Genomic DNA, 14,583 nt, shown 5'->3' with positions numbered 1-14,583 from the left:
TGTGGCCTTAGGGGAAATCGAAGAGAACTCCAGTTGTTGCTCTCCCAGTGTTCCCCAGTATGTGATGGGTTGCAAGAGCCCAAAATTCGTTCTCCTGTCATTCATCCTGTTTCGGGGTACTTGCTCTTACATTCTTCCGATCCTTTACCTGACGAATGATTTAATGGAAACAATCTTCTTGTATGCGTTGATGTACTGTATCAGCAAGTTTTCTGTTCATTCACTGCTGCATTATACTGCAGCTCGTATTTGTTTACACCGATGGTTTACAGTTTGCTCTCTATCTTTCTCCCTCCCATGCATTCTGTACATCTATTATTGCGTTTTTAATTTCATCTCTACCGCCGCCCATATTGTTGTTGGGTGATTTTAATGGTCACCATCACCTGTGGGGTGGGTTCCACTGCGACTCTCGTGGTGATCAGTTGGAAACTCTTCTCGCTTCTCATCCTCTTCAAGTTTTAAACATGGGTGCTCCTACCCGTTTTGACTCTCGCACTCAGTCTCTCTCCTGCATTGACCTTTCTATCTGTTCTTCGCCCGTTGCACTTGATTTCGCGTGGTCTGTTCTTCCAGATTTACACGATAGCGATCATTTTCCCATCCTTCATACTTCTACTATGTATGCCCGACCGTTTCGTAGCCCTCGTTGACAATTTGCTCGAACAGATTGGGACCTATACTCCCATCTTACCACTTGTTGTGAGGACCCCCTTTCATCCTCTACTGATGAACTGACACACCACTTTTCGACCTTAGTCCTAACTGCGCCGACGCATTCTATCCCCCAAACCTCAAGTAGGCATTCTTAGGCATGCATACCTTGGTGGTCTCCTACATGCGCCCGTGCAGTACATTTAAAATGTGCTGTGTGGGGTCATAATCCATATAATCGTACCGTGGAGCGTCTGTTGGATTTCAAGCGAACAAGGGCAGTTGCTCACCGCGTTATCCAAGACGCTAAATGCACTTGTTGGCGAGACTACGTGTCCACCATTAACTAGTCTTCCCCTATGTGCTCGATTTGGAGAAAGGTGTGGAAACTGTATGGTAAGTACACTCCAAACCCAGCTCCCATTTTGCGGGTTGCTGGAGCTGATGTCGAGGAAACCTTAGAAGTTGCCACAGCAATCGGTAACTATCTTGTCTGTATCTCCCGAGGGCTTCACCTCTGTCCCTCATATCTTGCATATAAACCTACCAGAGAGCAGTTGCCCTTAGATTTCTCCTCCGATGGGTTGGAGCTGTATAACATACCTTTTCCTGTTCTAGAACTGGGTCCAAACTTTCCATTTGCCGGCCGTCGGCACCGGGACCTGATGATATCCACATCAGTATGCTTCAACATCTCCATTCTATGGTCTTTCCCGTTCTTTTACGTCTTTTCAATCTAATTTAGAAGCAAGGGATTCTCCCTCAACATTGGAAATCGGCTATTGTACTACCATTTTGCAAACCGGGCGCGTTGGGACTTGACACCTCTCACTATCGTCTCATTGCCCTGACCAGTGTGGTCTGCAAGGTGATAGAGCAATTGGTGAATAGACGTATGATGTGGTTCTTAGAGACACACAATAGCTTTTCCCCTCGCCAATACGGTTTTTGCAAAGGCCGCTCTATTGTAGACCCCTTGCTCCACTTAGATACGTATTTTCGAAATGCCTTTGCTAACAACCACTTTGTCCTAGCAGTCTTTTTTGATCTAAAGAAGGCATATGACACCACTTGGAGGTATAACATCCTAGCCCAAGCCCACTCCTTAGGCCTCCGCGGTAATCTACCGAACTTCATCGCTGCTTTCTTGTCTGATAGACATTTTCGGGTCCGCATTGGTGCCGCGCTTTCCTCGGACTTTGTACAAGCCCAAGGAGTTCCACAAGGTTGTGTCCTCAGCACTACTCTTTTTCTCTTATCTATAAATGACCTACTTTCCGTTCTTCCTTCGCAAATTTGGTCGTCGTCACTTTATATTGATGACTTCACTATAGCTTACTCGGGCGCTGACTGTCGACTAGCAGCAGCCTCCCTTCAGGCAGTAGTAGACCTAGTCTCCCATTGGACCACTTCTCACGGCTTTAAATTTTCTAGTACGAAAACCCGGTTCATTACCTTCACTAGATGTCCTCTTACTCCCGATACTCCCTTGTCCTTACACGGTTCACGTATTCCGGCATGTGACAGTCAAGTTTCTGGGCCTGCTCTTTTATTACCGGCTGACGTGGAGACCACACATTTCATCTTTAAAGACAACTTGCCATGGTCGGCTAAATGTCCTTAAAGTTCTCACGCATCGTTCATTGGGAGCAGATCGTCGCACTCTCCTCCATTTGCATTGCACCCTAGTCTTGTTCAAGCTGGATTATGGTGACCAAATCTATTCTGCAGCCTCTCCCGCAACTCTGTCTAAGTTAGATCCCATTCATCACCCAGGTCTCCGTTTGTGCCTTGGTGCCTTTCGTTCATCCCCTGTTGAGATCATCTGTACAGAAGCGAATATTCCGTCCTTCTCCGATCGCCGTGATGCTCATTGCCTTCTCTTTAATGTTCGATCTCATGACCACAATCCTTCCGAATATAGGTTGGTCACTGATGTTAGTAGATTTTATTTGTTCGTCGCCCCTTCTTACTCTGCCCCTTTTCTTTGTCTCCAGTCACTCTTGTCTTCTCTTCAGTTAACACCTTTCTATGTTCATGTAGCATCTCACTTTTCCCTGCCCCCTTGGGAAGTTCCAGCTGTTCGTGTCTGTTCTTTCCCACTGCCATGCTCAAAAGCCCAACTACCTACGGTGGCTTCCCGTTCTCTTTTTCTTGACTACTTCCACTCTCATTCTCATGCCATTGCAGTGTACACCGATGGTTCTAGGTCTTCTGACGGCGTCGGATTCGCAGCAGTGTTTCCGGACAGTGTCGTGCGAGGACATTTATCCTCAGCATTTTTACGGCTGAATTGTATGCCATTATTGTAGCAATTATCTGTATAGTATCTATGCCTGTATCACCATTTGTCGTCGTTTCAGACTCCTTTAGTGCTTTTCAGGCTATACGAAAATTTGATACACCTCACTCTTTAATTCCTCGTATCCAGCTTTGGTTATGCCATATCTCTAGCAAACACAAAGATATTGTTTTTTGTTGGGTCCCTGGTCATGTTGACATACAGGGCAATGAACAAGCAGACACTGCTGCGCGGTCAGCAGTACATGACCTCCCAGTTTCATATAGAGGTGTTCCATTCACAGACTATTTTTCTGAAACCGGTACCCACCTTCGCACCCGTTGGCAACAACGTTGGTCTGATCTGCTCTATAACAAACTTCATTCTATTAAACCGAGTATAAGTTTCTGGCTGTCTTCTTGTCATCAATGTCGACGTTGAGAGACAACTCTCCTGTCTTCGCATCGGCCACACTCGTCTCATTCATGGGTATCTCATGGAGAGGCGCCCTGTTCCTCTCAGTGAGAATTGTCAAGTTCCAGTATCTGTTAGCCACATTCTGTTGGACTGTCCACTCTATCAACGAGCACGCAGAATTTACCTCCAATGTCGTCTCCGCTCCGCTGCCCTTTCTTTACCTTCCCTTCTGGCTGATGGACCCTCCTTTAACCAAGACTCTCTCATTGACTTTTTGACAGCAACTGAATTGCTACACAAACTCTGATGATGATGCCTCTAGCACTCTCCTCTGTCCTTTCTAGCTTAATCTCTAGCTATCCTCTACCCCAGCACTATCCACTGCCCAGCTGCAATCCATACCTTAATAATCATCCCTCTCCCTCTTGCCACCATTTCCCTGCATCCTTCCCTGCCTGCTGCGCTGTATAGTCCTTGTGGTTTAGTGCTTCTTTGTTATTATAATAATGCATAACCCAGGGCAGCATGAGTTAGAGAAGGTCACTCCAGTCTTCTGAGACTATTAGATCATGCAACTACTGGACAGTTAAGACTTATCAAAGGCTTTGCTAAAGCCTTTGTTAAGTTCAATCATGGCGTAATAGCATACAATGTGTGCAATGGGAACTGAAAAAGTGGGCATGGATATTTAATATACGACATAGACAGAGGCGTAAATCATAGCACCCTATATCCTTTGCAGACGATACTAGAATTTATATGAGAAGTGTGTCCGTTGAGAACACAGCAACCTCCAAGCTGACATAAAGTCTTCCAGTGGACCGCTGTCAGCAACATAATGTTCAGTGAGGACAAGTTTCAGTTACTTTGTTATGGAAAGATTGAGGAAATAAATAATGTAACGGAGTACAAAACAAACTGAAGTGACCCGAGAAACAATGGACTGCAAATGTGAGGCAGATGTAGCAGCACGAGTGTCTGAAGGTTTTTTATTTGCAAACAGAATTACAGCAGAATGGAATAAACAACCGGCTGATGTTGTAAGCACAAAGACAATACAGTCATTCAAGAACCAGCTGGACAAGCACTTTGCAAGAATAGAATTCAACTAGATACATTGTTCCCTAGTGGGGCAGGAGTTGCCAGAGGTCTGAGGACCTACATGCTCAGTATAAATCTATCAGTATAAATTTATCAGAAAACACGACTAAAAATATGGTGAGAGTGGACGGGAGCGAGACATTGCTAATAAATTTGCTACCTCACCTAACATAACCTCATCCCCGAGCCTAACATAACCTAGACCCTGAATCTAACCTAGCATAACCTAGACCCTGAATCTAACCTAGCATAACCTAGACCCTGAATCTAACCTAGCATAACCTAGACCCTGAATCTAACCTAGCATAACCTAGACCCTGAACCTAACCTAACATAACCTAGACCCTGAACCTAACACAATATAATCATACGCTACACCTCAAACACTATCACTCGCTCACTACTTCTCGTCCGTTAAAATTAACACAAACCTGCCCCAAAATAACCTGTCTACCTTTCTCCTCCAGTGTCGTCTCAGCCCCATGTCTCCACATTACCTAATAGCATCAACCCCCCCCCCTCCCCCACCTTTTTCTCCTCCTCTTTCCTCTGTCCCTCCCCCTCCTCCTTTCCTTTCGCCGCCCCCCCACCCCGTAAAAGCCACAGATGCACCCCCGGTAGCAAACGAGTCATGATGGTCGGAGGTAATTATGAAAGAGCCAGTGGTGGGTGTCCCAGCAGCCATTAAGACACCAGTGTAGCCAAGTAGTTTGGCTGTTAGTGTCTAGTAACGATGTGTATAAAGCAGACACTGGGAGCTTTACTCTATACTGAGGGAGGAACCAACATGAGGGAGAGACCACGAGGAAGTAGAGAGGGAGGAAAAGTGGGATGAAGGAGGAATGGGAGGGAGGGGAAAATCTTGTCTTCTATCAGGGGTGAAGGGGGCTGGACAGCAGTGAGTTTATTTTAGTACTGGGGGAGAGAAGGGAGCGAAGGGAGGGAAAAAAGGAATCGAACTTGTCTGTCTCCATGAGAAGTGAAGGAAATGCTCCTTGTCTCAGTCCAAGAGTAGAGATGACTGAGAGAGTGGGAAGACAGGAGTCAGGGAGGAGGATATTGAGAGCAAATTAAACAGTGGAATATATAGGAAGCCTACACACACACACACACACACACACACACACACACACACACACACACACACACACACACACACACACACATGATAACGACATACAAAATATTGCGTGGAATAGATAAGGTGGACAGAGGCAGGATGTTCCAGAGAGGGGACACAGAAACAAAGGGTCACAATTGGAAGTTGCAGACTCAGATGACACAAAGGGATGTTAGGAAGTATTTCTTCAGTTATAGAGTTGCCAGGAAGTGGAATAGTCTAGCAAGTGATGTACTGGAGGCATGAAACATACAGAGCTTTAAGGCGAGGTATGATTAAGCTCGTTGAGCAGGGAGAGAGAGGACCTAGTAGCGATCATTGAAGAAGCGGGGCCAGGAGCCGAGTCTCGACCCCTGCAATCACAATTAGGTGAGAATAATTAGGTGAGTTCACACATCCACACGGAGCTAAGGGATGTGTCCTACGAGGAGAGGTTAAAAGGCAAATCGACCTGACGACACTGGAGGACAGGAGGGATAAGGGGGAACATGATAACATATAAAATACTGAGAGGAACACAGCAGCAAGTGGTCACAACTGGAAGCTGAAATCTCAGATGAGTCGGAAGGATGTTGTCAAGAAGTGATCAGTCTGGAGAGTGATGTAGTGGAGGCAGGATCTATACACAGCTTTAAGAAGAGGTACGATAAAGCTCATGGAGTAAGGAGCGAGTGGGCCTAGTAGTGACCAGCGAAGAGACGGTAAGTATACATACACACCATCCTCAGTGATCTATACAGAACTGTTTATACATATAAGCAAGGGCAGGAACTGTATGTTTGTTCCACTGAATAAGCTATTGTCTGAGGAAGTCATTGTATTTAGGCAAAACTTGAAGAGCGGAGAAATGCGAATTCAAAAGTCATCAAGAAGAGGAAGGGGAGCTGAGGAGGAAGAATCAGGACATGAGTAGACAGATAAAGAATTGATGTTAGCTGGGTTTAGATACAAAATGGAAGAAGAGTTAAATAAAATGTGTGGAGATGGAGGAAACATTGTCAGGCAACCTGAACGTGCAGGAGTTGATAAAAGTAGCAGCAAAGGAACTGTTTACATCAGACACAGAAATCTAGAGGGAATGGAGGTGGAAAGAAGAGAGAGAGTGGGAGGTCGCTGATTATCCGTGGGCTTCAGGAGGCTGAAGGAGGACTGGTGATAAAACATGAATGGTGGAGGACTAGGAGATCGCATCAGTCATTAAACTGACAGGTGAGAAGGCTGAAATGAACCAGGTGAATTTTTTTTTCGAAGATTTGGACGGTACTCAAGATAATATCAGCCCAGTGAACATGACTCATATAGCAGAAATTATACAATATAAGATTATGAAACAGAAACCAGTTAAAGTTGTGTATGGATATTACCTCTATCACTCCAGGGTGCAGGTTAGTCCTCTTCCTAATTATTCTAAGGTTGAGGAAATACTTTCTAACAACCCTGTGACACATCTGTCTTAACTTCCAGCTGGACCCCAGTGTTCTTGTCTCTGGCCACTCGCATAATCTGTGCCTCTCCACTCTATAAGCTCCTCTTAGTATTTTATACGCTATTATTATATGGCCCTCTGTCCTTCTATCCTCTAATGCAATTAGGTTTAGTTCCCTTAACCTCTGTTCACAGGACATACTCCTTAGCTCCGGGACTAGTCTCGTTGCTAACCTCAGCACTTTCTTCTGTTTTTTGACATGTGTGATCAAGTGGAGATTCTATACTAGTGCTGCATACTCCAATATGCGCCTGACGTATGTCATATACAGTGTCGTGAACGACTCCTTGCTTAGGTTCCTGAAAAATTATCTTACATTTGCCACAGCATTTATTGCAGCAGTAATTAGGTTTGTATGTACCTCAGGCGATATAGTCTGTACAATAATCACCTCGAGGTACTTCTCTTAAAGTGACATTGCAGCCTTTGATCCAGATCCTGTACTCCGTTTGCAGTCTTCTTTGCCCATCATAATTAGCGATACTTTACACTTGCCGTGGTTAATTCTAGTAGCCTCTTGTCAGGCCAGACTTGCAGTCTGTCCAGGTTCTGTTCCTCATCTGTGTTCTCATTAATTTCACATCTGCGTCTCTCCCAGAACAATCACTCTTTGTTTCCCTCATGTTAAGAATTTCTTAATCAACTGCAGTCCTTTGCTATTCTTGCTTGTTCCTCTAACTTTTGTCCCAACTTGTTGTGCAGTACTGTGTCTAAACCTTATTTCTGTTCAAAAAAAAAGTATGCAGTCTAGCGATCCCGCTCTCTCTTTCTCTTGCCTTACTTCTGTTACCTTGTCTTAGAACTCTAGTGTGTGAGAAAGAATTTACAATTTCTTAAACTTGCAAGTTGTTGTTTATGAACGCATTGTATTCTAGGTCATCCACCTCTCAGCTCCTGATAATGTTAAGCATGTCGCTAACACCAGTCTGTAGTTTAATGTTGCCTGTCTATCCCTTTTTTAAATACTGAGACTACATTTGTTGTTTTCAGAACCTCTGGCAGTTGGCCTGTTTCTCTTGACTTGTTGAGAACTGTGGCTAGTGGTTCACACACATTGTTACTGCACTCTCTCAGGACCACTCATGGAGGAGATAGTATCTGGTTCCATTGCCTTCAAGGTATTTAACTCGCACCATAATTTTTTCACATCTTCTGTCAATTGTACTGTGTCCTACACTTTCTAGTGCACTCTGCATCTTTGACTCTCTACTATCTTCCCTGTTTCCCCCCGAGACTATCTTCTTAAATTTCTTGCTAAATTCCTCACATACTTCCTATTTATTTCTACTGAGCTCTCCTCCTTCCTTTGTTCAGCCATGCCATCTTTACTGTTCACACCCTCCTGATGCAGCTGTATAGCAACCTTAGATCGTATTTCGCTTTTGATGCTATATCATTCACAAAAAAGTCATTGGGCCTCTCTAATTAGCCTCAAATATTCGTTTGTTAAAGTTATTAAACGCTCAAGATTGCATGGTAATATATATCAATAATCAATATCCCTATGTTAGAATAGCTCAAGGTCAATACAAAGCCTAACCATTGCTGGCTCATTTTTCTCATCTCTCTCTCTGGGTGTGTCCCTGATATGTTGGTGATTACCTCTCTACGTTTCTGGTCTCTTGTTTGGCTCCCGTTTCCTTGTAGTTGAAGTCTTCCAATATCAGTAGCTTTGCATTACTCATGTGGGTTTTTCTGGCCACCTCTGATACTGTGTCCGTTACCACTCTCTTCCTGTCATTATTTTTCTTGTCTTGGTCTCCTGCTGTTTAGTGCAAGGATGTATGTCACTGTTATCACCACCTTGGAACTCCTGTATATTCATTTGCTCCATTTTTGTTTATTCTCCTCACTTCCTCAGAATTCCACTGGCTTCTAAAAAGCAGCACTACACCTCCACCTATGTTCTCTCTGTCTTTCCTCATAATCTGATATCCAACTGGGAGAAACCGTATCTGTGTACTATAATGTTTGTGTGTGCTATAATGCTTATGTGTGCTACAATGTCAGGGGATGTTTGCACTCTCTGACAAATTCAACACATGTGCAACTCTTGGGTATCTTTATTAAGGAAACGTTTCGCCACACAGTGGCTTCATCAGTCCATACACAGGAGAAGCATGAACAATAGGAGGAGAATGAGGTAATAAGTCCCTCACAACCTTGAGTCGATGTGGTCAGTCCATCAATTTTGTAAAATGTACAGCATAGGACCGTAGTCAGGTGAGGGGAAGCAGGAGGAGGCGGGGTCATAGTGGTACCATCCACTAGTCGAAGGTCTTCGTCCAAAGGTTGGACAAGTTTTGAAGAATTCTTTGTATCAAGATCCCATGATGATGCAGTGTCTGGCAGTTGTTGAGGATGTGTTTAGTCGTGGATGCAGTTATATAGGTTGTAGGGGAATATACGGATTGGACATTGTGGGTGAGAAGCTGTGTGAAAGATTCTTGCACTGTGGGTGTAGGAAGGGGAGTGGAGTATGACTTCTTTTTGGTTATTGTATTTGAGTGGGAATGTGAGCCTGGGCGTTAGAGGCAGGTCTGAGTGGAGGTGTGCACGGAACTCCTCCAGAGGCTGAGCTTCCACACATGTTGATGCTACCTCTGGATCTCCTTCCTCTCTCAGGTTTGACTTTTTTTCAGCCTTAAGAAGATGTACCATAAAGCTTTCGAAGCCAAGAGAGAGTGAACTCAGTAGCTACCAGCGAAAATACGATTCCAGGAGCTGAGACTCGATCCAGGACAATTATAGGCTGAGAGAAGCATCCAGAGGCCGAGACTCGACCCCCAGACACACGACACACAGCGGCTACACACACACACACACACCATCTACGAAATGATAAAATTGTTCAAACTAAAATGCAAATATGCAAAAGAAAGTTTCGTACCCCCTTCCCCCCGGAGGGAAATAGATAAGAGAGAGAGACCCCGGACCTCTAACCAACAATACAAGGACGTGAAACTCATGAACAATAGAGCTTGGAAAAGTGCGAAGCTAACCCGGGGCGGAGAAAATGGAAATAACCAGAAGAACTAGGATTTATTTTTTTTTCCTGAGAAACGTGAAGTAGAATTAGATAAGAAGATAGAAACTAAAGCAAAAACAGAGCGATAATTCTACTTCAGAAGCCACCTAAGAAGAAATGATAATTAACGATCATGAGAAGTCATTGAGGAGAGAAGATGTATTGACAAGACATAAACGTGTAGTGGACACACTGGATTATACCAGTGTTTCATATGAGCAGGGTATATGCTCCGAGGGTATATTTCTTAGAGTATACAAACATTGTCTCTCAGTCCACAGCAGGATTCGAACCTACACACTCTGTATCGAAGTACGCAGTACTTTCATGCAGAGTGTGTAGGATAGAATCCTTTTGTTAACTGAGACATAATGTTTGTAAATAATTTCGCTGATTTGCACACTGCACACTGCACACTGCTCAGCGCGTGCATACTGAGAGCTTATTTTAATCCATATGTCAGGGACTAAAGCTGAGACGTCTGAGGATTTTCTGTAGGTTACATGACCAGAAATTTATGAGAATTTTTTAGCATTAATAAAAAGTTTTAATAAAACAATTTAATCATCTTTAATAATACAAAATTGGGCAGTTATAAACCTAGTGGTAGTTATTAGTTAAAAATGATCAAGTCAAAGAGAATATTATTATTAACAGATTAAAGTATTCTGGAGAACTGTGGAGAGTACTCACTGAGGCACATCTTAATTCTGACTCCAGGTTGCATGCAACGTACTGGAGGCAGTTGATTAGACTATACTGTCCTGAATTACAATGTTCGCTTTTTAGTTTACAAGTAAACTGTAGACTTGGATGTAAGCCACAGCACCGTGTCCTCCTTCACTGGCGATGTCAGAATTTGCATGACAGTGTCATCCACTGAGGACACTGCAAATCTCCAAGCGGACATTAGCCGAGTCTTTAAATGGGCCTCAGAAAACAATTAATGACCCTTCTGTTCTGAATTAAAATGTTCTTGATTTTAGTTTACAAGTGAACTTCAGTCATAAAGACCACCTATTGTATATTAGCTTCAAACACAATAAATTTAATTCAGAAATGGAAGGGAGACTTAAACAAGAAGAAGCGTCAGGCAGATTAATAATAATTTTATAATTCACACTAATCTCTAAACCAATGTGGGTCATTCCTAACAAGACGTGGTGGAGGCTTGATCCTCCGTCTGCTGAACGCATGACAGACGCGCTTCCTATTTACACTCACCCAGATCTACCCGCCAAGCTGAGTCGTGTGGATGAGGGAGGGGGTTGGGGTAGCCCAGATTGTGGTGATACATAGTTATATCATAGGTACATATTATACAAGTATTGTACCACTGACAATCTGTTGTAATTCGACGTGTCAGATGTGTTACTGTATAGGTGGTTCATGGTCAAGAACAGATATTGCCACCACCTGAGGCAGCAAAAGTTCTCAGGTACCAGTTTACCTGCAGGTTTTGTGTCAATATATTACGGCATAATATTTCTAAAGGGGCTGCTTAATTCAGTACATGATAATTTATCTTTATCACGCTTATTGTACGTGCTATTTTATTATGTGGATCTGGTGGATTTTCTTGCCTGGGTTGGAGAACACTGATGGAAGTCTCACTTTAACATTTTTGAAGCTCACATTATTGATTTTTAGATATAAATATTCACATTTTATGGTCTGTTGAAGCATACATTTCTCTAATTAAAGTAAGACTTTTTAATTAACATTAAAAGTAAAATAAAGTTAAATTTCTTTGACTATATTTCTTTTTATGTAACAATAGAATATAACTATATATATATTATTTTTTATTTATTTATTATCACACCGGCCGAGTCCCACCAAGGCAGGGTGGCCCGAAAAAGAAAAACTTTCACCATCATTCACTCCATCACTGTCTTGCCAGAAGGGTGCTTTACACTACAGTTTTTAAACTGCAACATTAACACCCCTCCTTCAGAGTGCAGGCACTGTACTTCCCATCTCCAGGACTCAAGTCCGGCCTGCCGGTTTCCCTGAATCCCTTCATAAATGTTACTTTGCTCACACTCCAACAGCACGTCAAGTATTAAAAACCATTTGTCTCCATTCACTCCTATCAAACACGCTCACGCATGCCTGCTGGAAGTCCAAGCCCCTCGCACACAAAACCTCCTTTACCCCCTCCCTCCAACCCTTCCTAGGCCGACCCCTACCCCGCCTTCCTTCCACTACAGACTGATACACTCTTGAAGTCATTCTGTTTCGCTCCATTCTCTCTACATGTCCGAACCACATCAACAACCCTTCCTCAGCCCTCTGGACAACAGTTTTGGTAATCCCGCACCTCCTCCTAACTTCCAAACTACGAATTCTCTGCATTATATTCACACCACACATTGCCCTCAGACATGACATCTCCACTGCCTCCAGCCTTCTCCTCGCTGCAACATTCATCACCCACGCTTCACACCCATATAAGAGCGTTGGTAAAACTATACTCTCATACATTCCCCTCTTTGCCTCCAAGGACAAAGTTCTTTGTTTACACAGACTCCTAAGTGCACCACTCACTCTTTTTCCCTCATCAATTCTATGATTCACCTCATCTTTCATAGACCCATCCGCTGACACGTCCACTCCCAAATATCTGAATACGTTCACCTCCTCCATACTCTCTCCCTCCAATCTGATATTCAATCTTTCATCACCTAATCTTTTTGTTATCCTCATAACCTTACTCTTTCCTGTATTCACCTTTAATTTTCTTCTTTTGCACACCCTACCAAATTCATCCACCAATCTCTGCAACTTCTCTTCAGAATCTCCCAAGAGCACAGTGTCATCAGCAAAGAGCAGCTGTGACAACTCCCACTTTGTGTGTGATTCTTTATCTTTTAACTCCACGCCTCTTGCCAAAACCCTCGCATTTACTTCTCTTACAACCCCATCTATAAATATATTAAACAACCACGGTGACATCACACATCCTTGTCTAAGGCCTACTTTTACTGGGACAAAATTTCCCTCTTTCCTACATACTCTAACTTGAGCCTCACTATCCTCGTAAAAACTCTTCACTGCTTTCAGTAACCTACCTCCTACACCATACACTTGCAACATCTGCCACATTGCCCCCCTATCCACCCTGTCATACGCCTTTTCCAAATCCATAAATGCCACAAAGACCTCTTTAGCCTTATCTAAATACTGTTCACTTATATGTTTCACTGTAAACACCTGGTCCACACACCCCCTACCTTTCCTAAAGCCTCCTTGTTCATCTGCTATCCTATTCTCCGTCTTACTCTTAATTCTTTCAATTATAACTCTACCATACACTTTACCAGGTACACTCAACAGACTTATCCCCCTATAATTTTTGCACTCTCTTTTATCCCCTTTGCCTTTATACAAAGGAACTATGCATGCTCTCTGCCAATTCCTAGGTACCTTACCCTCTTCCATACATTTATTAAATAATTGCACCAACCACTCCAAAACTATATCCCCACCTGCTTTTAACATTTCTATCTTTATCCCATCAATCCCGGCTGCCTTACCCCCTTTCATTTTACCTACTGCCTCACGAACTTCCCCCACACTCACAACTGGCTCTTCCTCACTCCTACAAGATGTTATTCCTCCTTGCCCTATACACGAAATCACAGCTTCCCTATCTTCATCAACATTTAACAATTCCTCAAAATATTCCTTCCATCTTCCCAATACCTCTAACTCTCCATTTAATAACTCTCCTCTCCTATTTTTAACTGACAAATCCATTTGTTCTCTAAGCTTTCTTAACTTGTTAATCTCACTCCAAAACTTTTTCTTATTTTCAACAAAATTTGTTGATAACATCTCACCCACTCTCTCATTTGCTCTCTTTTTACATTGCTTCACCACTCTCTTAACTTCTCTCTTTTTCTCCATATACTCTTCCCTCCTTGCATCACTTCTACTTTGTAAAAACTTCTCATATGCTAACTTTTTCTCCCTTACTACTCTCTTTACATCATCATTCCACCAATATATATATATATATATACATATATATATATATATATATATATATATATATATATAAACACTGATCTCTGGCTGAAGGAGACTCGAACCTACGAACCTTGGAACAAGGTGCGCAGTGCTTTACCAATCTACCCACACTGGACCAATAAAGCACTGCGTACCTTGTTCCAAGGTTCGTAGGTTCGAGTCTCCTTCAGCCAGAGATCAGTGTTTGTGCATATTTCGCCTACTCTTGCGAATTCCTTGCATTGTTAATATCTCTAGTAAGGCTGATGCATGCAGGGGGTGAGAAGAAAAGCTGTAAGCCTTCTCCCTGAAAGCTGACTGCCTTGGATCAAAGTCTAGCGCAAGCTGGACTCCAAGGTATTGATCCAGTGTGGGTAGATTGGTAAAGCACTGCGTACCTTGTTCCAAGGTTCGTAGGTTCGAGTCTCCTTCAGCCAGAGATATATATATTATATAGATTATAAATTATATATAGATGATAA

The 14,583-nt window shown here is 43.0% G+C and overlaps 1 long non-coding RNA gene across 1 annotated transcript in view; it reads left to right on the top strand.

The window, feature by feature from the left end:
• The first annotated feature begins 8,045 nt into the window (after positions 1-8,045).
• The window catches only part of LOC128698147 (uncharacterized), a 7,963-nt gene continuing 1,425 nt past the window's right edge, over positions 8,046-14,583 (top strand). Inside the window, exon 1 of the long non-coding RNA XR_008408427.2 lies at positions 8,046-8,177. This is a non-coding gene — a long non-coding RNA (uncharacterized lncRNA). The remainder of the gene's footprint in view (positions 8,178-14,583) is intronic.

The sequence above is a fragment of the Cherax quadricarinatus genome, chromosome 63 (assembly GCF_038502225.1).
Source record: "Cherax quadricarinatus isolate ZL_2023a chromosome 63, ASM3850222v1, whole genome shotgun sequence".
NCBI lineage: Eukaryota > Metazoa > Arthropoda > Malacostraca > Decapoda > Parastacidae > Cherax > Cherax quadricarinatus.
The sequence above is the reverse complement of the archived record's forward strand: the minus strand, read 5'-3'. Positions and strand labels throughout refer to the sequence as shown.